The following is a 27,083-nucleotide window of genomic DNA, read 5'->3' as shown; positions in this document are numbered from 1 at the left end:
GTCATCCATTGAGCATTTTTGGGATGCTCTAGATCGGCGTATACGACTGTGTTCCAGTTCCTGCCAATATTCAGCAACTTCGCACAGCCATTGAAGAGGAGTGGACCCCCCCCCCCCAATTATCATGCAATAATCATGCTGTCTAATCAGCATCTTGATATGCCACACCTGTGAGGTGAATGGATTATCTCAGCAAAGGAGAAGTGCTCACTAACACAGATTTAGACAGATTTGTGAACAATATTTAAGAGAAATATACCTTTTGTGTACATAGAAAAAGTCTTAGATCTTTGAGTTCAGCTCATGAAAAATGGGGGCAAAAACTAAAGTTTTGTGTTTATAATTTTGTTCAGTGTAGAACAAGCGCTTTGGAAAGTGTATGGAATGGATGGATGTACAGTACTGTGCGGATTCTTGTCCTCCTCTCCCTGCCACTCTTCTTTCTCCATGTATCTTTCTTGATCAATGTTTCCAAACAAAATCATTCTGAAGCCATCCCTATAACCTACTACTGTAATAGAGACTAAAAATAGGACACCTGGGTCCTGAAATTGCAATTAGTTGTGTTTAGTTGTGTATAATGTTATTATAATAATTATTATTTAATTTCATTGTAAATATTCTGCTAAGATGTTATATTTCAGAAATGCACAGAGTTTATCATCATTCTGAATTGAATGTGCTTTTATCAGTTAAGAAAGCAGTGTGTTAGGATTTGTAAGGCCGCTAAAATCTCGCTCCAATGAACGGTAACGAGCTGCGGTTGAAGGTCGCTGCGCGTCCGTGTTTCAGCTGGGCAAAATGGATTTGATTATAATATTCTTTATCTGACTCCATTTATCATATTGTCGAATTTAGGATAGAATGCCAATTGGTTGTTTGGTCATTTATATTTCATACATTTAATCATTCCGTTTTAACCCTTTGTTGAAATTATATTCGTTTCACAATCTGAGATAATTAATCATTCCAGACTAAATCAGAATAGGTCAAAATGTAACAATTTTATTAACAGTCAGGTATAATGCCAATTACATAATCAATTCAAAGATAATTCGTACATAACATCAAATATTCCAAAATAGCCTATCGTTTGAATCTTTATTTTGATATTTCCTCTTTCTTCTACTGCTAAATATAACTTACTCATCACCATACATTGTTTAAAAATTGCCTATCCCGTTAAATTTGACATCGCTAGCTTTTAATCTAAATCACCATCACACGTTAGCATTTTGCTAGCCTGTTAGCTTGTTATCTCTGCACCCGGGTCTCCCTTTTTCTGAGTTCATAAGTTGGATTAGTAAATAGTGTCCAGCAAACGATTGTGGTAAGTGGTAAGTTGGATTAATCAACAAACACGGTAAGTCATGTCTTCTCCTGTCATTATCACTTGCACTTGTTTAATATAGGGTTCTCCGCTGGCGAACAGGGCTTCACATGTGATAAATGTAAGGAGATAGTTAGGCTGACGGAGAATATTTCAGAATTAGAAACACGCATCCATACTTTATCTGAGAGTAGTGAGGATGTAACAGCTTTAGACACTGATCTGGATGCGAATAGCTTAGTGAACTCTGTACATTCTTCGGTTCCGGCAGCAGGGCCCCCGCAGCAGGGAAACTGGGTGACAATGAGACGGCATAGTCGCAGACCAAAGAACCGCTTTTCCGTTCCGGTTAGAACATCAAACAATTTCTCCCCTCTCCGTGAAGCACCCACTGAGTATCCTGTTGAAAGTGCCCTAGTCATTGGCGATTCTATTACATGGAACGTGAAGATAGAGACACCAGCCACCATAGTCACTTGTTTACCGGGAGCCAGAGCGCCTGACATCAAAGCAAATTTAAAAGTGCTGGCTAAAGCTAATCGTAAATTCTCTAAGATTATTATTCACGTCGGCACTAATGATGTTCGACTTCGCCAGTTGGAGATCACCAAAATTAACATTAAAGAGGTGTGTGAACTCGCTAGTACGATGTCAGAGGCTGTTTATTGTTCTGGACCGCTCCATGTAAAAAGGAGTGATGAGAAAGTTAGCAGACTATCATCACTTAATGGCTGGTTGTCTAAGTGGTGTCTGCAAAATAACATAGGGTTCATAGACAATTGGAAAAGTTTTTGGGGCAGACCTGACCTGTTGAAGAAGGATGGCATCCATCCCTCTTGGGGTGGTGCCGCTCTTCTCTCTAGTAATTTGGCACATAGTCTTAGGTAGGGCCCAGGTCAGGAAGCAGACAAACTGGCTAAACCAACCGTCTGCTAGCTGTCTCACGTTACCGGAGTCAGATAAATCCCAGCACTCGGGGGGGCTCCCGAAACTACTAGTGTCGTGGAGCGGGAGTGTTACTGATACTCGGTGTTGCCATAGACAATAAATAAATTAATTTGGTAAATAAATATTAAAAAAAAATTGTATACATCACACAACTATTTACAACACAACAGAGGTTGGCTTAGCTTGAGTTTTTGCTCTGGATTTTGTTGCTTTTAAGAAAAAAACCCCTAATTTTTGCCTTTTTAGGTTCGTCACCTTCTCCATTGCATTTTTACATTTTTACCATTAAAGTTACTACACGCAAATCCGTGTTTTTGTTGTTGTTGTTGTTGTTGTTGTTGTTTTGGGGGGGAATATATTTCAGGGCTCAATGCTAAGGATTTTTTTCAGGGGTTCAAATTTTTACTTGCCCTGTCAGAATTTTCACTGACCCCACCACAAAAAAAAAAAAGACAAATAAAATAAAATAGGCCTAGTATTGTTTTTGAGCCATATAAGCATAATAAATAAGGTTATGACTCTAAAAACTAATATCCTAACTCATATATTTTTTTTATATTGTTGAAGACCGTCACTATAAAATAAGAACAAATAATCAAATTATGAGCAAAAGCACAAATAAATACAGCAGAACAAACATATACAAATGAAATAAACTGTTATTTTCATGTAGGTCTAAACTAGATTGTCAGGTACAAAAATAGTAATCAAATGTAAAATATCACTGCATAGTATGCATAAAATTATATGTCACTGCATAAAAATACAGATTAATCCTTATTTAAAGTTATTCAGTCAAGAGCAGTGAGTGATATTTTTTTTGTCTTTTGTTATCTCAATATTTATATAGCCAATGACGATATTTTCCGGCTTTCCGTGTGTTCACTGTTATACGGTAGGGGGCGCTGTAGCGCATTTCCTGCACGAGAACAGAATCTCCTGATCAAAACACTGCCGAAGAAGCAACGTGCGATATCATAAGCAGATGCATATGTAAAATAACGCGATCATCACCATTAAACAGCATATACATCACAACTGCCTAATGTTATTGAATGAACTGTCAACCCAGGACGATTTCTAGGACTGAAGCTTTGGGGTGTTGATGGACTCGATCTACAACATCTGTGTTTTGTTCATCGTTCAGACGTAACGTTAGTCTTTTACAAAAACGTGATTTTTTCAGCTTTATGCTCAAAATGTTGCTTTTTCATGAAACTTGCAACATTCAAGTGTTGATTAAAAAAATAATATATGAAGCTGGAATAAAACAGTGGGTCTGTTCTTTCTTTTGATATATTGCATGTTTAGATATTCTGTGGACCATTAAAACTTACAAACTTGACCATAAATGCTGGCGGTGACTGGCAAATTTCATGTTTACGTTTATTTTTAAAGACCTAACCGACTATGTTTACGATGATACTCAACAAGTATCAACGGGGGGTCGTTTTGGGAGGGTGGGGTGCCCCCCCCCTGAACAATGGTAGGGGAAACACTGACATTTGTGTTAGCTACTGTATACAGGCCACCAGGGCATAATACAGACTTTATCAAAGAATTTGCTGATTTTCTATCAGAGTTAGTACTGGCCGTAGATAAAGTACTAATTGTTGGTGATTTTAATATCCATGTAGACAACGGAAAAGACGTATTAGGATTAGCATTTAAAGACACACTAAACTCTATTGGAGTTAGGCAACACGTATCAGGAGCCACTCATCGCCATAATCATACTTTAGACCTAATATTGTCACATGGAATAAATGTTGATACCGTTGAAATTCTGCAGCAGAGCGATGACATCTCAGATCATTACTTAGTATCATGTATACTTAATTTAGCTAAGGTTGCAAAGCCGCCCCCTCGCCTCAAAAATGGCAGGACAATCACTGCCGCTACTAAAGATTGCTTTTTAAATAATCTTCCTCATCAGTATCATCTCCTCAGCATCCCAGATTGTATAGAAGAACTCGATGTTGCAACAGAAACTATTGACTCTCTCTTTTCCAGTACTTTAGACACAGTTGCTCCTCTGCGCTTAAAGAAGATCAAAGAAAATAGTCCAACGCCGTGGTACAACGAGCACACCCGGGCCCTTAAAACAGCAGCCAGAAAAATGGAGCGCAGCTGGAAGAAAACAAAATTAGAGGTATTTCGTAATTCGTGGAAAGAGCACATGATCACATACAGAAAGGCTGTAAAAACTGCTAGATCTGCTTATTTCTCAACTCTCTTGGAAGAAAACAAACACAACCCAAGGTATTTATTCGATACAGTGGCTAAATTAACCAAAATAAAGCTTCAACTTCTGATGATTGTAAACAGCACAGCAGTAATGACTTTATGAACTTCTTCACATGTAAGATTGATAATATTAGGAAAAAAAATGTAACCATGCAGCCGTCTATTACAGTATCACATCAGACAGAGTATTGTAGTGTCACTGAGAAAAAATTACACTCATTCACTGCTATAGGAGAAGAAGAATTGGCTAAACTCGTTAAATCATCAAAATCAACAACATGTATGCTCGACCCTATACCGACTAGGCTATTAAAAGAGATGCTACCAGAGGTCATAGATCCTCTTCTTAATATCATTAATTCATCTTTGTCATTAGGATATGTACCGAAAACTTTAAAGTTGGCTATTATTAAACCACTTATTAAAAAAACGCAACTTGATCCTACAGAATTAGTCAATTATTGATCAATCTCAAATCTACCCTTTCTGTCAAAAATACTTTAAAAGGCAGTGTATTCACAATTATGTTCCTTTTTAGAAAGAAATGGTATCTGTGAGGATTTCCAGTCAGGATTTAGACCGTATCATAGCACTGAGACTGCTCTCATCAGAGTTTCAAATGATTTACTCTTATCATCCGATCGTGGCTGTATCTCTCTCTATTAGTGTTTCTCGATCTTAGCGCTGCATTTGATACTATCGACCACAACATTCTTTTGAATAGACTCGAAAATGATGTAGGTATTAGTGGAATTGCTTTATCATGGTTTAAATCATACCTATGCGACCGTTATCAGTTTGTAGCAGTAAATGAAGAGATGTCACACCGATCGCAAGTTCAGTATGGAGTACCACAAGGCTCAGTGCTAGGATCGCTACTCTTCACCCTGTACATGCTACCACTGGGAGATATCATTAGGAAGCATGGCGTTAGTTTTCATTGTTATGCTGACAATACTCAGCTCTATATTTCTTCACGCCCTGAAGAAACTTACCAATTCACAAGATTAACGGAATGCATAGCTGATATAAAACATTGGATGACTGGTAATTTTCTGCAACTCAATTCAGAAAAAACTGAATTTTTAATTATTGGACAAAAAAGCTCCACAAGTAGCAACCTAGAATACTGTCTAACACTTGATGGCTGCTCTGTCAAGTCCTCGTCGTCAGTGAGGAACCTGGGTGTGCTCTTTGATACCAATCTTTCGTTTGAAAGCCACGTTTCTAGCATCTGTAAAACTGCATTCTACCATCTTAAAAATATATCTAAATTACGGCACATGCTCTCAATGCAAAATGCTGAACAGTTAGTTCATGCGTTCATGACCTCAAGGCTAGATTATTGTAATGCTCTACTGGGTGGTTGCCCTGCTTGCTTAAAGCGGTGGTAAAACACATTGTTTTGAAGGCTTGATTGTGTTTGTGGGGTGCACTGTAACATGTGTTAATGCTTCGTTTTTAAAAAAAAATAATTATTTTTCATATATTTGACATTTATTCTACACTGCTCTGTCCCTCCTTGTAAAACGGTCTGATGCTTTCCGGGTTGTATGAAGCCAGTCCCTCAAAAATACGCGATGGGCTGAGATTGGTTAGCTGGCCCAGTGTGTTGTGATTCGCTAACCGCAGTGTATGTTTGTCGGAAACGTCACGCCCCTTACCTTACCGGTAGACTTTGCTTTGGTCAGCATTAGAAACGATGGCGTCAATAAAACCACACCAATCTGAGCCCGAATCAGACCCAGAACATTTTAGTGAAGATGATCGAGCAGAACCTGTTCAGTCCTAATGAGTAAAGACTGCGGATCTATAATGATCGCTACTGAATGGCACTGTTACTTTTGTATTTTTAGAACGATTATAGCCAAATATCTGTCGCAAGAACTAACCCAAAACACTAAATACTGGCTTTACTATATGTAATGTTGTTGGTTCGTGTGGGTGTAGGAAGGAAGAAGACGGGGTCGGCTTGGTGGGTCTCTTGATGAAGACCAGCGAGCGATGCAACCAGATCCGCAAGTGGCGTCTTTGGCGGGGTCTGCATAGCGGCGGCACTCTTCTCCCTTCCCGGGTTTCGGCACCAGTGTAATGTTGTTGGTTCGTGTGGGTGTAGGAAGGAAGAAGACGGGGTCGGCTTACTGGGACTGCTCTCTCTTTATTAGTTTCACCTTTTCTCAAATTCACACGCCCGATGGCGTTTTAACTCAAAACAGTCACACTGACAATCCACGTCAGTCTCAAACTCAGTCTCTCTCTTTTTGTATCTCTGGCAGTGAGGTGTCTGCTCGCAGTCCCAGTCTCAATCTCTCTCTCTTCTCTCTCTCTACTGAGCGGCTTTTACGGTCTCTCCACGCCAATCACTGGAATCAGACACAGGTGTTAGTGATCTGCACTTGACCTACTTACTCACCGCTCGTCTCCGTCTTTGCTCGCTCCCGCTACAGACCTCGCAGAACCACGCCCCCTCCGCCACATACCCCCACCGCCCGCACCAGGCCGGGGAGCCATCCGGCCTGCAGCCCCCCCCCCCCCCCCCCCCTCCTGGAGAGGAAGTCAGCCACAACCATCTGAGCACCCGGCCTGTGGACCACCTTGAATTTAAAAGGCTGTAAAGCTAGATACCAACGGGTGATCCGGGCGTTGGTATCTTTCATGCGGTGGAGCCACTGCAAGGGGGCGTGGTCCGAACAGAGGGTGAACTCCCGGCCCAGGAGGTAATAGCGGAGGGTGAGAACGGCCCACCTGATCGCCAGGCACTCCTTTTCAATGGTGCTGTACACCGCCTCTCTCTTAGAGAGCTTGCGGCTGATGTACAGCACCGGCCGCTCTTCGCCCTCCACCTCCTGGGTCAGGACTGCGCCCAGCCCCCTGTCCGAGGCGTCGGTCTGTAGAGAAAAAGGGAGAGAGAAATCAGGAGCTTGTAAGAGCGGCCCACCACACAGAGCCGCCTTTATCTGGGTGAAAGCCTGCTGGCACCGCTCCGTCCACTGAACTGTATCTGGTACCTCTTTTTTAGTTAGATCAGTCAGCGGGCTAGCGAGGTCCGAATACTTAGGTACAAACCTTCTATAATATCCCGCTAGCCCCAGGAACTGTCTAACCTCCTTTTTGGTCTTAGGCCGTGGGCAGGTTGCAATGGCTGCAGTCTTATCAATTTGGGGACGCACCTGTCCATGACCCAAGTGGAAGCCCAGATATCTTACTTCCACCCGCCCAACTGCACACTTCTTTGGGTTTGCCGTGAGCCCCGCCCTTCTCAGCGACTTCAGGACAGCGCGCAGGTGCTGCATATGCCGCTGCCAGTCCGCACTGTAGATGATAATATCATCCAAGTACGCAGCAGCATATGCAGCATGCGCCCGGAGAGTCCTGTCCATCAGACGCTGGAAGGTCGCGGGAGCCCCGAACAAGCCGAAAGGAAGGGTGACAAATTGGTGCAATCCAAACGGCGTGGTGAAAGCGGTCTTTTCTTTGGACATTGGCGACAAGGGGATCTGCCAATATCCCTTGGTTAAGTCCAGCGTCGAGTAAAAACGAGCGGTTCCTAGCCGATCAAGCAATTCATCGATCCTTGGCATTGGGTACGCATCAAACTTCGACACCGCGTTCACTTTTCTATAGTCCACACAGAACCGAACCGAGCCGTCAGGTTTTGGGACCAAAACTATCGGGCTCGCCCAGTCGCTGTTGGACTCCTCTATTACCCCCATATCCAACATAGCCTCTAATTCGGCCTGAACAATTTTTTTCTTGTGCTCAGGTAAACGATAGGGCCGGCTGCGAACTACCACGCCCGGCTCTGTCTCAACATGGTGTTGAATGAGGTCCGTGCGACCAGGGAGGGGCGAGAACACGTCAGCAAACTCTGCTTGTATTGTTTTAACGTCAGTGAGCTGCGACGGCGAGAGATGATCCCCCCCCGGGGCCAGAGCGAGTGATTGAGGCTTTTGAACCGCCTCCGGCCCGAGATCATCCTCTCCACTCACCACCGTCGCAAGCAACACTGACTCCGCCTCCGACCATTTCTTTAAAAGGTTGAGGTGGTATATTTGACGTGCTCCGTCCCTATCTGAGCGTACTACCTCATAGTTGAGATCACCAACTCGCCGTGTGACCACAAACGGTCCTTGCCACTTTGCGAGTAATTTTGAAGTGGAAGTAGGGAGTAATACAAGCACCTTGTCTCCCGGTGCAAATTGACGAAGTCTAGCCCCTCTGTTGTACAGCTGTCTCTGTTTGTCCTGAGCCTGTAACAAATTCTCCATTGATAGCCGCCCCAAAGTGTGGAGTTTTGTTCTCAGTTCCAGGACATACTGGATTTCATTTTTACTCGCGGAAGGTCCGTCCTCCCAAGCCTCCTTAAGGACATCAAGCACCCCCCGAGGCTGACGTCCATAAAGAAGCTCGAAGGGGGAAAACCCCGTGGAGGCTTGCGGGACCTCGCGAACAGCAAACAACAGAGGTTCTAGCCACTTATCCCAATTTTTGGCGTCCTCGTGAACGAACTTACGAATCATGGATTTCAACGTGCGATTAAATCGTTCCACCAAACCATCTGTTTGTGGGTGATAAACGCTGGTGCGGATCGATTTAATGCCCAATAATTCATAAAGTTCGCGAATCGTTCGTGACATGAACGCCGTGCCTTGATCGGTGAGAATCTCTTTCGGGATTCCCACCCGGGAGATCAAAGAAAACAGAGCGCTCGCAACACTTTTCGCTGAAATAGTGCGGAGCGGGACTGCTTCCGGGTATCGCGTTGCATAGTCCACCAAGACCAATGCAAAGCGATGCCCGCGTGCTGACCGTTCTAATGGCCCGATGAGGTCCATACCAATTCTCTCGAAGGGGACCTGCACTAGAGGGAGTGGGCACAATGGTGCTTTTGGGGTGGCCGGCGGGTTCACCAACTGACATTCACGACAAGACGCACACCATCTGCGTACATTCTCGTGAATGCCCGGCCAAAAGAAGCGGGCCATTAGACGGTTAAGGGTGGCCGTTTGCCCTAAATGCCCGGCCATTGGATTGGAATGAGCCGCCTGGAAAAGCATTTCCCGGCGGCTTTTAGGTATTAACAACTGGGTTGTATTCTGCTTTGTCTGGGCGTCTTGGGTCACCCGATACAACCTATCCTTTAAAATACAAAAATACGGATAAGAGATCGGCTGGTCAGGGTGGAGGAGGTGGCCGTCGATGGCACGGACCTGAGTGAACGCATTTTTGAGCGACTCATCCTGGGATTGTTCCAGGGGAAAATCATCGCGGTCTGTGAGAAGAGGCAACTCAAGACCGCTCTGTTCCCCTGGAACAGCTCCCAGAGGCCCCGAATCCACCTCCCCGACCTGCACAACCGACTCTTTCCGGTTTACCTGTTTAGCCCAAGAAGCACCCGCACATAAATGACCCAACAATTCATTAAACGCTGTCCAATTGGTCCCTAAAATTAGCGGATGCCGGAGGTGCGGGTTAACTGCGACCTCCACACTATGCTTTTGCCCCCTAAATAGAAAATCCACGGGCAGCAACGGATAATTCACCACTTCCCCGTGCACACACCTCACCGTAACCGTGCGGCCGGTACCCAATGCCTCAGGCCGAACCAGGCTTTGGTGGATAGAGGTCTGGTTACAACCCGAATCCACCAACGCCTGATACGTACCCCCCTTGATACTCACTGGAATTAGGTACAGCCCAGCTTGATCGAGGGCAGCTTGTGGAGCATCGGGGATCCGGACCATTGTCCCGACCTCCATGACGGGACAGCGGTCGATAAAATGTCCCGGATCCCCGCAGCGCCAGCAAGCCGGCCCAGGCTTCCCCGCCGCCCTAGTGGCTGGAAGTAGGTCCCATGATTGGCGCGGAGAGAGCGCTGAGCCAGAGGGAAAGGCTGAGGGCTCCGAGACGGTTGCCGCTCCCCTCTGGAGCGACCGGGGAAGGGATGCTGGATCGCTGGAACCGCCGGTCCACCATCTTGGAGCTGGTCTGGGCGGTAAGATCCCACGCGACCTGGGAAGGGGAACAGGTTTGGGGAGAGAAGGGGGAGAGACAACAGGAGAGGGAGAGAGAGAGAGAGAGAGAGAGAGGCGGATGGTAAGGGGTTGCCGACCCCGGGGCACGCCACCATGTGGTCCTCCGCCAAGTGGATGGCCTGGGTTAACGACGTCGGGCGGTGGCACTGGACCCACTGCGCGGTCTTCTGCGGAAGCCGCGCGATGAACTGCTCCAGTACCACACGGTCGATGACTCCCTCGACGTCGTCACCGGCGGCCATCAGCCACTTGCGGCATGAGTCCCGGAGCTGGTGCGCGAAGGCGAAGGGTCGACCGGATTCGCCGAGTGTCAGGGTCCGGAACCGCTGTCGCTGTTCTTCTGGGCTCCGGCCGACCCGCTGTAGGACGGCGCGCTTCAGGTCTCCATAGTCCAGGAGATTCTGGACTGGCAGTTGGTGTGCGGCTACCTGCGCTTCTCCAGACAATAGCGGCAGGAGCCGCATTGACCAGTCCGACCGGGGCCACCCCCGGGACTCGGCGGACCTCTCGAAGAGGTCGATGAATGCCTCCGGATCATCCTCGGAGCCCATCTTCGAGAGGTGGATGTTGGCGGCCGAGTCGGTGGTAGGCGGGGGGGTGGCCGGAATCTCCCGGACCATCCAGCTCCGGAACAGCTCGCGGTCTTCATGCTGGGCGCGAATGAGGGCCTCAAAACGCTTATCCTGTTCGGCCCTCACGGCCAGCAGATCTTGGTGGGTCTCTTGATGAAGACCAGCGAGCGATGCAACCAGATCCGCAAGTGGCGTCTTTGGCGGGGTCTGCATAGCGGCGGCACTCTTCTCCCTTCCCAGGTTTCGGCACCAGTGTAATGTTGTTGGTTCGTGTGGGTGTAGGAAGGAAGAAGACGGGGTCGGCTTACTGGGACTGCTCTCTCTTTATTAGTTTCACCTTTTCTCAAATTCACACGCCCGATGGCGTTTTAACTCAAAACAGTCACACTGACAATCCACGTCAGTCTCAAACTCAGTCTCTCTCTTTTTGTATCTCTGGCAGTGAGGTGTCTGCTCGCAGTCCCAGTCTCAATCTCTTTCTCTTCTCTCTCTCTACTGAGCGGCTTTTACGGTCTCTCCACGCCAATCACTGGAATCAGACACAGGTGTTAGTGATCTGCACTTGACCTACTTACTCACCGCTCGTCTCCGTATTTGCTCGCTCCCGCTACAGACCTTGCATAACCACGCCCCCTCCGCCACACTATAGTAGCCAAATCACACACAGAACCATGTTTAGCATGCCTGTAGATACATAATACATAAAAGCTCTAATCAAAGATTCATTTACACTAATGCCAAGTTCGCTGTTGAGATTTTAACGTTAGTGTTTGTAACGTTAGGTGTTCGTCGGATAACGTTAAGTATGAATAAGCATTTAACAGACTGGTTTGCAGAACAGTGTTGTCATCTGTTTACTTCCTTGCTACAACCTATTACAGGAAAACACATCGATGAAAAATAAATCAGACTTACAGGTTGTGGCCCGTAAACAGCTTCTGTTTGTAAATCCAGCTTTCAGGTCAAGCCGTTGTGCATATCCTGCATTGAACTCGCGAACATTGTGAAAGTTTTCCTCCGTGAAATGTGCTGCGGGAGGGAGCCCCGCGCGCGTCATGCATTCACACACTGGCTGTCTTATGCAGCTGACGTTGTGCAAATCCGGTGTTGAACTCGCGAACATTGTGAAAGTTTTCCTCCGTGAAAAACTGCTGCGGGAGGGAGCCCCGCGCGCGTTGTGCATTCCCATTCACACACTGGCCGCGTTTTTCTCGGCGTGCTGACGTTGTGCAAATCCGGTGTTGAACTCGCGAACATTGTGAAAGTTTCCCTCCGTGAGATGTGCTGCGGGAGCCCCGCAAGTGCCTGTTCCCTTCTGTCTCAAACACACGTGCATATAACATGCTGTATGTTAAACGCTCTGCAACGCACCCCTGTCCCTATGAAGGCTGAACAAAGCAAGTACCCCAGACCTGCAATCCGGATGAATATAACAGCGTTTCCTCTGCATCGCGGCAACAACACTCCAGCCTAACTATACCTCAACAGCGCCACGATACAAAATGGCCTCACCCCCCCTATTTAATATTCTCGGAGGAGGGGTTTATGTAAATATTGAGCCTGTTGATGTCACCAACCCTGGAGGAATGTGTGTAGTCGCCTACTGGCCGTTTGCTGTAGTTCTTAGAAACTGATTTCTTTAAAAGCAAATATCTCCCTTTGCTTTAAACTTTGAACGTTGTAACTTTGCAGATGTTGTTTATGCTAAAGCAGCAACATTACACGCTAGCTTAAGTTAGAATAGTGAAATCGTGGTTTACCACCCCTTTAATAAATAAACTCCAGCTGGTCCTAAACGCAGCAGCTCGAGTTCTTACTAGAACCAGGAAGTATGACCATATTAGCCCAGTTCTGTCAACACTGCACTGGCTGCCTATTAAACATCGCATACATTTTAAAATCTTGCTTATTACTTACAAAGCGCTTAATGGTTTAGCTCCCCAATACTTGAGCAAGCTCTTAACATATTATACTCCATCACGTCTACTGCGGTCTCAAAATTCTGGCCAGTTGATAATACCGAGAATATCCAAATCAACTGCAGGCGGTCGATCCTTTTCCTATTTAGCTCCGAAACTCTGGAACAGTCTTCCTAACATTGTTCGGGAAGCAGACACACTCTATCAGTTTAAAACTAGACTAAAAACACATCTCTTTACTGTAGCATACACATAAAACACTTTTTCAATTAAATGATTGTTAGGCTGCATTAACTAGGTCAGCCGGAACCGGGAACACTTCCCATAACACCTGATGTACTCGTTACATCATCAGAAGAATGGCATCTACGCTAATGATAGTCTCTCTGTTTTATCCCGAGGTTTACTGCAGTCAGCTGGATCCAGGCCCTATCCAGGTCAGATGGTGGACCTGCGCCCAGAGAAGACCAACACAGGACCCCGAAGTGTCTGCAGAGACTGTGATTAGACTCCCCCTGCAACTGCCTCATCGACGCGGCATCTCAATAAACCCGTCTCCAGCGTGTTGACTCCGATTGTTCGAATATTACAATTAAATAATACTTAAATCGATATGTCATTCTCAATAAACCCGTCTCCAGCGTGTTGCCTCCGATCATTCGAATATTGCACTTTAATAATTATTTAATCAACATCATCCTCAATAAACCCATCTCCAGCATGTTGCCCCCGGTCCCTCGAATATTCCGATCTATTATGACCTCTGAGCTGTAAAGCTGCCAGAATAATAATAATAATAATAATAATAATAATAATAATACTACGCTGTTTGTTTATTTGGCCAGAGGAGAACTGGCACCCCGACTGAGCCTGGTTTCTCCCAAGGTTTATTTTTCTCCATTAGGTCACCTAATGGGTGTTGGGGTAACAGCTTAGGACCCAGGACCAGTAGTGAAAAATGAAGACCAGGAGTCAGGAGTCAGATTAATTAAAGAAAATTTTACTGAAGAATAGTTTGCAGTTTCATCAGCAGAAGCCAGCTCAAGAGGAGTTCGTAGGCCGCACTCCCTCCAACAGTCTCCCCGCCTCCGTCCGATTATGAAGCCAACCATCTTATCAGGCACTTTGAAGTCTTCTGTTATTATAGCCCTTGTACCATGTACCATTGCACCGAGCTGGTTCGCCACTCCCTCATCCAGAGAGCGCTTCTGCCCTCCATAGCCATAGAGCGAGGCATCCACCACCGGGGAGGAGTTGTTCAGATGGGGCATCTGCTCTCCACCCATTTTAGCAATCTGTCGCGCGCGCGGAGGAACGGGTCCGTGAATCCGTCCGCCTTCATCCCGGCCTGAGCCACCGAGGCCTGTCCCTGCACCAGCTCCGCCATCATCATCATCACACATTGAATACAGAGAGGATTAAATATAAATAGGTTATATGTGAATTGATTTAGTAAATGTAGGAAATGGTTATAAATTGATTATCATTCATTCTTATTTTAATATTGAACATAAAATCATTCTTGAAGGATATGTGTCTGATGAAGAGACAAGTGATGTTTGGCTTGACCCTTGACCCTTCATGGGGTTTTGGTTTCCTTGCCACTGTTGCCTGTGGCTTGGCGTGCTCAGTTGGGGACACAAAATTTTTCAACTAAACATCTAAATAAATCTAATTAATAAACTAAATTAACCATTTAAACTAAATTACTGATCTAATTATTGATCTAAAGCCCACACTGTCACTGTATGATAATTGAAATGAACTGATGACATCAGCGTTTTTTCCAGAATGGCTATACAGCTGAATAAAATTATGCTGCATTATTTTCCTGTTTAACACTGTAAAGCTGCTTTAAAACAATCTACATTGTTAAAAGCGCTATATAAATAAAGTTGACTTGACTGACTTGACTTGAATTTAATTTATTTGTTCTTATTATTTTCTTTATTTTTTATTTGACATTAGTCCTTTTTTCCCTGAACATAGCAAATACTGAACCGTACCGAAACCATGAACCTAAAACCGTGATACAAACCGAACCTTGAGCAATCTGTACCGTTATACTGAGATAGAAGAAGCATAGAAACAAACAAACAATATGCATAACGCGGCCGCGGGTAAAAAAACTGAAAGAAAAGGGTGGGGGTGAGAAGGCGAGAGAGAAAAAAAAAGCGGAATTTAGATACTGAAGCCGCTAAATGTCACAAACTAACTGAAATATTTAGCAGCCAGCAGCAGCACCACACAGTCACAGTTAAATATTAGCAGCAGTGAAGAAGTGAGAAGAAGCCAGACAGCTATGCAGCAACATGCCACCAGTGATGATGATGAGGGACAGAAAGATGAGCTGGTTCCACAGGCAGATCCAGGGCAAGTAAGTATGGAACATGAGAGGAGAAAGACAGTTACTTGCTAGGGATGATGTTAGGAAGTGATATTCAGGTTGCTACATTTTTAATGATTACAGTAGGTAAAACAGCTAAACTTCAACATTTTAGCTGTAAAATGCCACATGCAATAGCTATGTTGTTGTTGTCGAGTTTCCGCGCGCCGATTGCTTTGGGCCGGGCCTAGTCAAAGTCCAGGGCTGTTTTTTAGTCCCAGTCTGTCCCTGCTCAAGCCTGATTGACAGTTGACTGTGTTAGGCATCAGAAATGCAAACGCAAAGGGAATTGTGATTCCATTTGAATTTTGTGCAGGTTGTGGCAGGACACAGAGGAAATCAAAGAGCAAATAGGTGATTTTCTATTGCTATTCCAAAATGGCAGGGTCATAACTTGTAAGACTTTGCTTTTCCATTTGAAATTTGGCAGTCGTTGTGCGTTCGCGTAAACGAAAATGCAAATGGAAATGCGCGATTTGCAATTGCGTTTGGATTATGTCACATTTTATGCATCCACAAATTGAAAACGCAATTGCAAATACAATTTGCAATTCCTTTTGAAAATTGTCCGCGATATCCTTCCATAGTTTGGTACAAAAATCTCATAACCACATAAGTATACAAGAAGTTAATAAGAGTTTTTAGAGCTTAGAGATATGTTACTTCTGATGGTGGGTGTGGCTTTTGGAGCCATTTGATCTCAACAATACAGGTCATATGGGACCTGGGCCCTAGTGAGTCAAGGTTTAGCTCTAAGACTATGTGCCAAATTACTAGAGAGAAGAGTGGCACCACCCCAAGAGGGATGGATGCCATCCTTCTTCAACAGGTCAGGTCTGCCCCAAAAACTTTTCCAATTGTCTATGAACCCTATGTTATTTTGCAGACACCACTTAGACAACCAGCCATTGAGTGATGATAGTCTGCTAACTATCTCATCACTCCTTTTTACAAGGAGCGGTCCAGAACAATAAACAGCCTCTGACATCGTACTAGCGAGTTCACACACCTCTTTAATGTTAATTTTGGTGATCTCCGACTGGCGAAGTCGAACATCATTAGTGCCAACGTGAATAATAATCTTAGAGAATTTACGATTAGCTTTAGCCAGCACTTTTAAATTTGCTTTGATGTCAGGCGCTCTGGCTCCCGATAAACAAGTGACTATGGTGGCTGGTGTCTCTATCTTCACGTTCCGTGTAATAGAATCGCCAATGACTAGGGCACTTTCAACAGGATACTCAGTGGGTGCTTCACTGAGAGGGGAGAACCTGTTTGATGTTCTAACCGGAACGGAAAAGCGGTTCTGTGGTCTGCGACTATGCTGCCTCACTGTTACCCAGTTTCCCTGCTGCGAGGGCCCTGCAGCCTGAACCGAAGAATGTACAGAGTTCACTAAGCTATTCGCATGCAAATCAGTGTCTAAAGCTGTTACATCCTTACTACTCTCAGATAAAGTATGGATGCGTGTTTCTAATTCTGAAATCTTCTCCGTCAGCCTAACTATCTCCTTACATTTATCACATGTAAAGCCCTGTCCGCCAGCGGAGAAGCCTATATTAAACATGCGGCATGCGGTGCAAGTGATAATGACAGGAGAAGACATGACTTACCGTGTTTGTTGATTAATCCAACTTACCACTTACCACAACCGTTTGCTGGACACTATTTACTAATCCAACTTATGAACTCAGAAAAAGGGAAACCCGGGTGCAGAGATAACAAGCTAACAGGCTAGCGAAATGCTAACGTGTGATGATGATTTAGATTAAAAGCTAGCGATGTCAAATTTAACGTGATAAGCAATTTTTAAAACCAGCAGCAGCACAAATAAATACTATTGAGCAAAGATACTAATAAAATAAACTGTGCTTTTCAGGTTTTTCAGGTACGTCTAACATTAGTTTTCAGGTACAGAAATTGGTCAAATGTAAAATAACATTGCATATTTGAGTGTATAAATTAAAGATTAATCCTATTAAACTTACAAAAGCTATTAAATCAAGAGCAGTGCGTGAAGTGCTTGTCTTTTGTTGTTTGACATTAAACAGACAGTAAAAGCTACTGCCCCTTTAAGACCTAATGCTCGGATATGCGTCGTCTTTCTCGACTGTATAAAGTTTACTTAAGGCATATACAGACTATGTCTGCTAGAATACTCAAGATGGACATGTTGACATACTTTTTGTGTGAGTTTGTCCGTTCAAGAGCAAGACTTGAAAGAGAACTCAATATTTGCACGCTGTGAGACGTGTGCGCGCTTTCGGATGAGTGCACAGAGACAAAATTTCTCACAGAGCGCGCAACTTCTCATTCGCGTCTTCTAGCACTACACCCGGGTGATGCGGCGAAAATGACTGGTCACATTCGGACATACGGCAGCACTCGCATGCATTGAACAAAGTTTACAAAGAGAGAATTATTTAAAAAATTTGAAAAAAAAAAAAAAATTTGAAGGACTTTTACACGGTACCCCTGCTCTCGTCAGACGGCACTCACCCATGGACAGTAAAAGAAATGGACAGAGTCACTGGAGAGAATAGAGTGCCGAAGTTATGACGTCACTTTGTAGGCCAACCCGGAAGTTAGCGGCACATGGGTTCCCTCGATCGAAAGCCATGCATTTTCCCCATAGACTTTTGGAAAATCGCAAAAAATAAGATCTGTATTCAACAAAGAGTTATGACCCTTACACGTTTTGTCTATCAAGATAATCTTTACAAATTGATCCAAAATGTATAAATTCTGAAGCTTAAATAAAGTCGTCAGATATAAAATGCTAACGGTAGGCTATAAACGGACTACAGCACACCATGGTCGCGGATCAACGTCATCATCAAGCTTCCTCAAACTTTATTTAAAAAACATGCTCGCTCATTATGATCTGCGCTGTGTATGAACACTTATCCACATTTTCATGAGAAATATTGCCCATTCGTTTTTTCCAAAAATGTTAGAAACTAATTTTGTTTATGCGTGCCTCTCTGAGATTTATCTTTTGTTAATGTTTTTTCAGACAATATGATTATCACTGTGATAACATTAAATGACATGAAACACAACCCAGTCTCTTTTTGTTAAATGCAAGTTTATGATCAATAATACAAAAGGTATAATAAGCTATACATTAAATAAAGCAAACAATTCAGTCAAACATTCAAAGTCAGTGCTAGTCGGCTAACGTTACAACTGCGACGTACAGTTATAGCCTAAAAATAAACAAGTAATGAAACTTCACTTTGCACTCAGCCTAAACGATTTGCCAGGGAACAAATTATAGATCCATGTGAGCAAATATGGGCCGTTAAATCTCCACAAGACGAATTATAGCTGGATACGCCACAGAGACATCAGAGCCAGCGGCAGACGTCAGAAGGACTAGCCGAGGAAGGTCTACTCTCGCCGGGTAAACAAGCACGGAGCGCCGCTGACCAACTGGAGCTCACAAGTCCGAAAACACCAGATAAAATGTTAAAATAGGCACTGTTCTTATAAATAAACCACAGATTTGAGCTTTAAACAACTACATTATCGACTGAAAAAGTCTAAAAACTACGTTTTGTCACACATTAACAGTAGATTTGAACACAAAAAGACGTGTAAACACAGCCCATGTCAGCCATTTCTCAACGAGACGAGCCGCTGGCAGAAGCTCCTCCTATGAGGCGAATTTGTGTCTGTTGTGCAGTGAATGTCACTGAAGCGAGTAAACTCAAAATGTTCAAGCATCCAACTTCGCATGAATAGCACGATTTATTCAAGCCACATAAGTTCTTCATATGTGAGGCTTAAACGCGGGCTAGTGAGAGATTTCCTGTTTGTCACGATGACGTCTAAAGTCCCCGCCAAAGGATGTAGTCCCTTTTAGCAACTTGTTAGCAACCACCATTTTTAAGACACAATAAAGTTAAAAAAAAACGTGAAAATATTTAGAGGCTTTGTTAACCACAGACCTTATTTCAGGCGATTTAGCAAAAACCCATTCAAAAAACCCATAGACTTTAGGGCGAGGGAACCGGAAGGGCTAAAATGCTAACTCACTTCCGCGCTTTGGCCTACAAAGTGACGTCATAACTTTGGCACTCTATTGAAGTTGGTTAGAAGCACTCACTTCCTGATGGCTGAGCGTACTGCGCAGCCTCAGACTGAGCTTGACGACATAGATGTGACGTGAGCAACCTGTCCGACAGTGGCAAGTCTTCTAGTAGTTGTGCAAAGTGAAATCTGAATCACCGAATCTTGCAGAGACAGAGAGGGTGAGCAGGAGCAACTTTTAATGAATGAAGCAGGGTCTGCAACACCAGAGCCAATGATTTTGTCTGAGCTATGGATAAAAAAATTAAAAAATAATATAATTAATATTTTCTCATTTTATTTGTCTTATCTTATCCTTTTAGTGTAGAATGAGTAAAGCTGATTGTTTTTAGGATGACAAAAGATGTTAAAAGTAAAATTTTTAGGGTGATTCATTTTCTTGGCTGCTCTACCTCAGTGGTCTAACAGCGCTCGTCAATAGAGTGCCGAAGTTATGACGTCACTTTGTAGGCCAAAACGCGGAAGTGAGTTAGCATTTTAGCACTTCCGGTTCCCTCGCCCTAAAGTCTATGGGTTTTTTGAATGGGTTTTTGCTAAATCGCCTGAAATAAGTGCTGCGTCCCAATTCGCCTACTTATACTACGTCCTAAAAGTATGTACTGTTTTTGTGAAGAAAAAGTACATACTTTTGAGTGTGTAGCAGAAGAGTATGCAAGCTTTGGGACATACTACTTCGTCATCTTTAACGGACTCTGTTGCTTATTTACGTGCGACCCGTCACCGTTTAAACTGCCCTGTCAATCATCGTCACAGTTCAAATCCTCCACATTCAATTTAATTTCCTACCGTATCGGAGAGAAATGTAGCCTCACGTTGATCTGCCATTCGTGGGTCTTTAATGCAGAGACTCCCCTCATGTGTTTGCAAAGTTAATGGCCAAACGTATCATTACAAACGTTCTCAATGTTGCTGCAGGTGAAATATAATGTTACTAACATTGAATAAATATCTTTTCGTCAGGTTAAATACTGATAATTGCTCACTCAAACCCCTTTATCTAATCCTCTCCACTTAACCGTCAGACTCGCGTAACCGTCATGTTTGTAGTTCTTTAACACTTTTTATCCGCGTTTGTAGTTCTAATCGAATCCTCGTCCATCTCGCAATGGGTTGTGGGCAATATCAGCCGTAAGAGTGCGCATCGATCTGCACTTCGAATTCTGACCGGAAATAGTAGACCATCCGGGAATCTTTGGAATACTCTTTTCAACATACTACGATTTGGGACATACTAATTCTTTTTTCGAATACTATTTAGTACGGATAGTATGCGAATTGGGACGCAGCAAAGGTCTGTGGTTAACAAAGCCTCTAAATATTTTCACGTTTTGATCTATGACATAAAACACATTAGTTAAAACCTGCTTGTGATTTTTTTCAACTTTATTGTGTCTTAAAAACTGTGGTTGCTAACAAGTTGCTAAAAGGGACTACATCCTTTGGCGGGGACTTTAGACTTCATCGTGACAAACAGGAAATCTCTCACTAGCCCGCGTTTCAGCATCACTTATGAAGAACTTATGTGGCGTGAATAAATCGCGCTATTCGTACGAAGTTGGATGCTTGAACATTTTGAGTTTACTCGCTTCATTCGCGCGTGACATTCACTGCACAACAGACGTGAATTCGCCTCATGGGAGGAGCTTCTGCCAGCGGCTCGTCTCGTTGAGAAATGGCTGACATGGGCTGTGTTTACACGTCTTTTTGTGTTAAAATCTACTGTTAATGTGTGACAAAACGTAGTTTTAAGACTTTTTCAGTCGATAATGTAGTTGTTTAAAGCTCAAATCTGTGGTTTATTTATAAGAAGAGTGCCTATTTAAACATTTTATCTGGTGTTTTCGGAGTTGTGAGCTCCAGTGGATCAGCCGCGTTCCGCACTTGTTTACCCGGCGAGAGTAGACTTTCCTCGGCTAGTCCTTCTGATGTCTGCCGCTGGCTCTGATGTCTCTGTGGCGTCTCCAGCTATAATTCGTCTTGTGGAGATTTAACGGCCCATATTTGCTCTCATGGATCTATAATTTGTTATCTGGCAAATCGTTTAGGCTGAGTGCAAAGTGAAGTTTCATTACTTGTTTATTTTTAGGCTATAACTGTACGTTACCGTTATAAGTTAGCCGACTAGCACTGACTTTGAATGTTTGACTGAATTGTTTGCTTTATTTAATGTATAGCTTATTATACCTTTTACTTGTACTTTTGTATTATTGATCATACATAAACTTGCATTTAACAAAAAGAGATTGGGTTGTGTTTCATGTCATTTAATGTTATCACAGTGATAATCATATTGTCTGAAAAAACATTAACAAAAGATAAATCTCAGAGAGGCACGCATAAACAAAATTAGTTTCTAACATTTTTGGAAAAAATTATTATTCTTATTATTAATATAAATTATACCCAAGGTGCCCCCCCCCCCAAGCACAAAAGTGAAACTCCGCCTATGATGAAGAGGGCATGAGTATTACTCATAGGGGCACTGTTGTGAGTGTCCAAGAACCATGGCTCTTTGCCAGTCCTGATGGGGTCATTGACTCATGTGTGCTACTGGAAGTAAAATGTCCAGTGCCAACCCAGCCCTCACTCACTGTACAGCTAACACAGAAATGGAGTGATGTCAAACTATTAGATGGAGAGCTGCAATTGCAAAAAACTGTCAGTAGGGGATATTACATGCAAATACAGCTTACAATGTTTTGCACAGGTCTAAAATCTGCTAATCTTTTGATCTGGACACCCAAAGAGCATGTTCTCTTTCATCATCTCGTGTTCGAGATCCACCTATGGGAAGGGGCATCCGTACCTGACCTCTGCAGAAGCATCCAATTGCACCAAGTCTGGCAAGACAGACAGGAGCGCGCAGCCAATGGCCGGTAAGGCCCCGCCCCTTACCTGCGGACATATATAGCCTGCACGTGCTACTGTACTCCAGTTGACATTCGCTTCTCGCGATCTCTGCGGTTGAATTGACGCTGCTCGCTTATTGTCTGCAGGAGGAAATATCTTTTCGATCAGCCTCCGCCAGGCGTGACAGTTTCTATTCCGCCAGGTTTTCTGTGTCTGCTCTCGGAGCCGCCCACGCTCTCTCGCGTTTTCCTGTCCCACGGCTGCCGCCACGGATTTCTCTACGTTTTTCGCCGGTATGACGCTCTCTATTCCTGCTTCCTCTGCCACCAGCTTGTCACGGGCCTGCCCGGCCGCATGTGGTGTGCTTATCGCCGTTAAGGACCTTCACCTGTTCTACGTGGTTTGCTTGGGCCTCAAGCACACGGAAGAGGCCTTGGAGAATCTGCAGCCACTGCCTCGTGCTGCCTAGGAAACTCCTGCGACGCCGCCTTAAAGTTGCTGCTACCCAGTGCGGCGAGCTCAACTTTTCGGTTTCGGACGTGGGACACGGTGATGACAGCGCGCCACCGGGGGCCTCCCGGGACGCGACTTCTCTTGTTTGGGCTGACCAGCCTAACTCTGAGTTCCCCGAAGAGGTCATCTTCGTGGACAACCTCCCGCTCGCCGACGAACCGGCCGGGTCCGGTGACGACGACGACGCGGGCCTTCTCGGGGTCTCCGAGGACGAGGAGGCCATCCCGCCCTCTGGTATTCCCCAGGCCGGCGTCCCCGCGGCCTCCCAGTCTATTCTCGTGGATGTTTGTGAGCGAACGGCCGCTCGTCTCAATATTGAGTGGCCGGCTCCACAGAGCGCCACCGACCAGGAGAGAGACATTTATGATGGGAAAGTGTTGGGAGCGCCTCCCGGCCCAAGGAAACAACTCTTTCCCGTCGTTCCAGCGTGTGCTAAGCACATGAAACATTACTGGAAGGATCCGCTCGACTTCAAACACGGTCTTGCGGGCCTGGAGGTTAAGGACATGGCGGCTCTTGGCATGGGTGAGCCGCCCGCTATAGAGCCCTCTATCGCCAGGCACCTCATTCCAGCCCAGGGAGGGCTGCTCGCCCCCCCTTAACCGGTTCTTCCTAATAAGATGGACCGTTTTTCTGCCTCGGTGCACCAGGCCGCCTACAAATCATCGGCCTTGGCTGTTAGAGCCCTTAACGTCTCTTTTCTCCTTTCTGCTTACCAGGCGGAAATCCTGGAAGACCTGGGCCAACAGCTCGACAAGGGATCTCCCTCCACTTCATTATGGAAGGAGATCATCACGGTGAACGATCTCGTCCTCTGCAGCGCTCGTCAGGCCGTCCAAGCCTGCGGGCGCTCCATGGCGCTTTCTGTTGTAGGGGAGCACGCACTGTGGCTCAATCTGTCAGGCGTCCCGCACAGCGAGAAGAGACGCATCGCAGGCACCCCGGTAGAGCCCGGCCGGGCTCTCTTTGGACCCGCCGTCGCACTAATGCAACAGCGGTGCGACGACAAAAAGAAGGAGGACGAGGCTTTTAAGTTATGTCTTCCTAGGAAGGCGGCTCCACGCCAGGCGCCCCCTGCGCGTTTGCCTAATCCCCCGGCCCCGGCGCGTCACTTTCATCAGGGCAAGGAAAGGCCCCGCAACAAGCCCGGCCCGCAACGGCAGAGCAACCCATCCTCGGCCAAGCCCTGGGGGAAACCTAGCTCTCTGAACCCACGCATGTAGTTCCTAGTTTCCCCACTAGAGGGCGCCATTGCATCACAAATAAGCCAGCTGGGCACACACTAAGCCGGCATCGCTCGGGTGGGTACGCTCGCGAGCCGTGCGTCAGTTTGGCGAACTGCAGCGGCACCCGAATGGGTGATGTGCACAATAGGCTATCGTCTGCAGTTTGCTATGAAACCCAGAAGAGAGCACTGCCCACGTTCTCAAGGAGGAAATCTCCTCCCTTCTGAGCAAAGGTGCGATTCAGGTGGTACCCCCCAATCTGATAAACCAGGGTTTTTATTCTCGTTATTTCCTGGTCCCAAAGAAGGACGGTTCTCTCCGGCCCATTCTGGACCTCAGAGTGTTGAACAAACATTTAAGGAAATACAATTTCAGAATGTTAACTCATGGTTCGCTCGCCCGCGCCATAAAACAGAACGACTGGTTCACATCGGTCGACCTGAAAGACGCTTTTTTCCACATAAGCATTTATCCACCACACAGGAAGTTTCTTTGTTTCGCCAATCAAGACGTTTGTTATGAATTCACGGTCCTGCCATTTGGTTTGAGTCTAAGCCCTCAGTCCTTCTGTCTGTGCGCAGAAGCGGGGTTGACTCCCCTGAGAATGTCTGGTCTACGGATTTTGACATACATAGACAATTGGCTCATCATAGCCGACTCGAAGGAAAAGGTGTTGCAGGACACCTGCCGTGTGCTCGCGCACATCACATCCCTGTGCTTCAGGGTGAATGTGAACAAAAGCAATTTTGCACCCAGCCAGAATGTGATCTTCTTGGGCCTGGAGCTGAACTCAGTCTCCATGCGAGCTCTCTCAGGAGCGCGGTCTCTCTCTGATTAACTGTCTATCGCAGTTCAGGGGGCGAAGGTGCAATATCGCACATGCCTCAGACTACAGGATCTTATGGCTTCATCCATCCAGGTTTTGCCACTAGGACTCCTGAGGATGAGGGCGTTCATGAAATGGGTTTCGTCACTACATTTCAGTCCATTACACGATCTCTGCCGCTCGGTAACAGTGACGCGAACCTGCGCCACAGCTCTGTGCCATTGGAGGAGCACAGATTTTTACGCACAAGGCACCGTCCTGGGGACGGTAATGTTGCGGAAAGTTGTGACGACGGATGCGTCCTTAACAGGCTGGGGTGCCACCCAAGAGGGCAGAACTGTGAACGGTTTGTGGCCGAACAAACTACGTTCAGAGCACAACAATTATTTAGAGCTTCTGACCGTTTGGAAGGCTCTGAATCATTTTTTTGCCTCATCTGCAGGGACATCATGTGCTCGTACACTGCGACAATACCACGGCAGTGGCTTATATCAATCGTCAAGGCGGCGTGCGCTCGTCGAAACTTCATGCCCTAGCTTACAAGCTGCTGGTATGGAGCAGACGTTTTTTCCTGTCGCTACGCGCGACTCATGTTCCGGGAATCCTGAACAGAGGCGCGGATCTTCTATCGAGGGGGAACCCGCTCTTCGGAGATTGGTGCATTCACCCTCAGATAGTGAGCATGATATGGATGAGATTCGGACAGGCGTCCGTAGATCTATTCGCCTCGCGCGAAAACAGCCATTGTCCTATGTTCTTCTCGCTAAAGGACTTGGACGCGCCCCTCGGGGTGGATGCACTGGCCCACCCGTGGCCCAAAGTGCTGCTGTATGCCTTTCCTCCCCTGTGCTTGATAATTCCTACACTAGCCAGGGTGAGAGAGGGGGGCCTGTTTCTCATCCTGATAGCTCCCAGGTGGCCCAAAGCGCCATGGCTGGCGGAGATAATTCCTCTGTTACATGCTCAGCCGTGGCACCTCCCCCTCCGCACGGACCTATTGTCTCAAGCGAACGAGGAGATTTATCACCCACACCCGGACAGGGTAGCTCTCTGGGCCTGGCCCGTGAAAGGACGAACCTGAGTGCATTAGGGCTTCCCCCACGCATGGTGGCTACTATACAGAATGCCAGGGCCGTTTCTACACGGTCCTGTTATGGCTGTAAGTGGCAAGTGTTCGATGAGTAGTGTGATGGGCGGGGTCTCACTTCATATCAGTGCTCAGTCTCTGATGTTTTGTGTTTCCTCCAAGACCTTATAAAGGCAGGTCCTTTTCCACTATTAAGGTCTATCTGGCAGCTATCTCTGCTTGTCATGTGGGCTTTGAGGGCTCAACGGTTGGGCAGCATCCTCTAATCCGCAGATTTATGAAGGGTGCCCGCCGCTTGTTGCCAGTCAGAGACGTAACGTTAGTGACTAACGAATGGGGGTTTCGCTTAGAAGCCTATCAACTTCGAGTTTTGAGAAAACGCCCAATGGCGTGCCAATGCCATGGGCATGCGGAATTTGCATACGTAACTCCGCCTCACTGCGTGAGTATATAAGGAAGTACGAGGCAATATCGCATTATGTTACCTGCTTGAGGAGCCAAGACTGAACTCCTGCGTTCCAGGTAGCACAACTGATGTGGCAAGGGGACGTTACGTCTCCGTTCCCTCCTCAGGGAACGAGGGTTACATCCGTAACCGAGACGTTTCCTTTCGTTCAGTCACTACGACGTAACGTTAGTGACTAACGAATGGGGGTCCCAATATAATCCCGCCACTCAGCTGTCTTCCAGTGCCCTGCGTAAGTGTGAGTACCCTGTCGTAAGGCTAGTACGGACGAAGGACTCCCACTTAACACAGGAATACCAAGGTACACTGGGAAGCATATCCCAGTGAGGAAATGCCAAAATGCCTACCCGTGGGGAGGACTTAAGAGACACATATGACCCCCTGAGGGTTGCATATGGAAGATCTCTAGGGTACCAGCCGAAGGTGGATTTTTAACCCTAGGGGTGGCGGGGACACGCCAAGGGAAGAAACCCGCTCACTGCGGAGACTTACGGTTAAATACACATGTGGGGGTCGCCGGAGGGAACCATGCACATGGGGCACCTGGCCGGACATGAGGGTCTGGGCTCGAAAGGGCAGACTG

Source organism: Gobio gobio, assembly GCF_949357685.1.
Source record: "Gobio gobio genome assembly, chromosome: 23".
NCBI classification, from domain to species: Eukaryota; Metazoa; Chordata; class Actinopteri; order Cypriniformes; family Gobionidae; genus Gobio; species Gobio gobio.
This window is presented reverse-complemented; position numbering follows the sequence as displayed.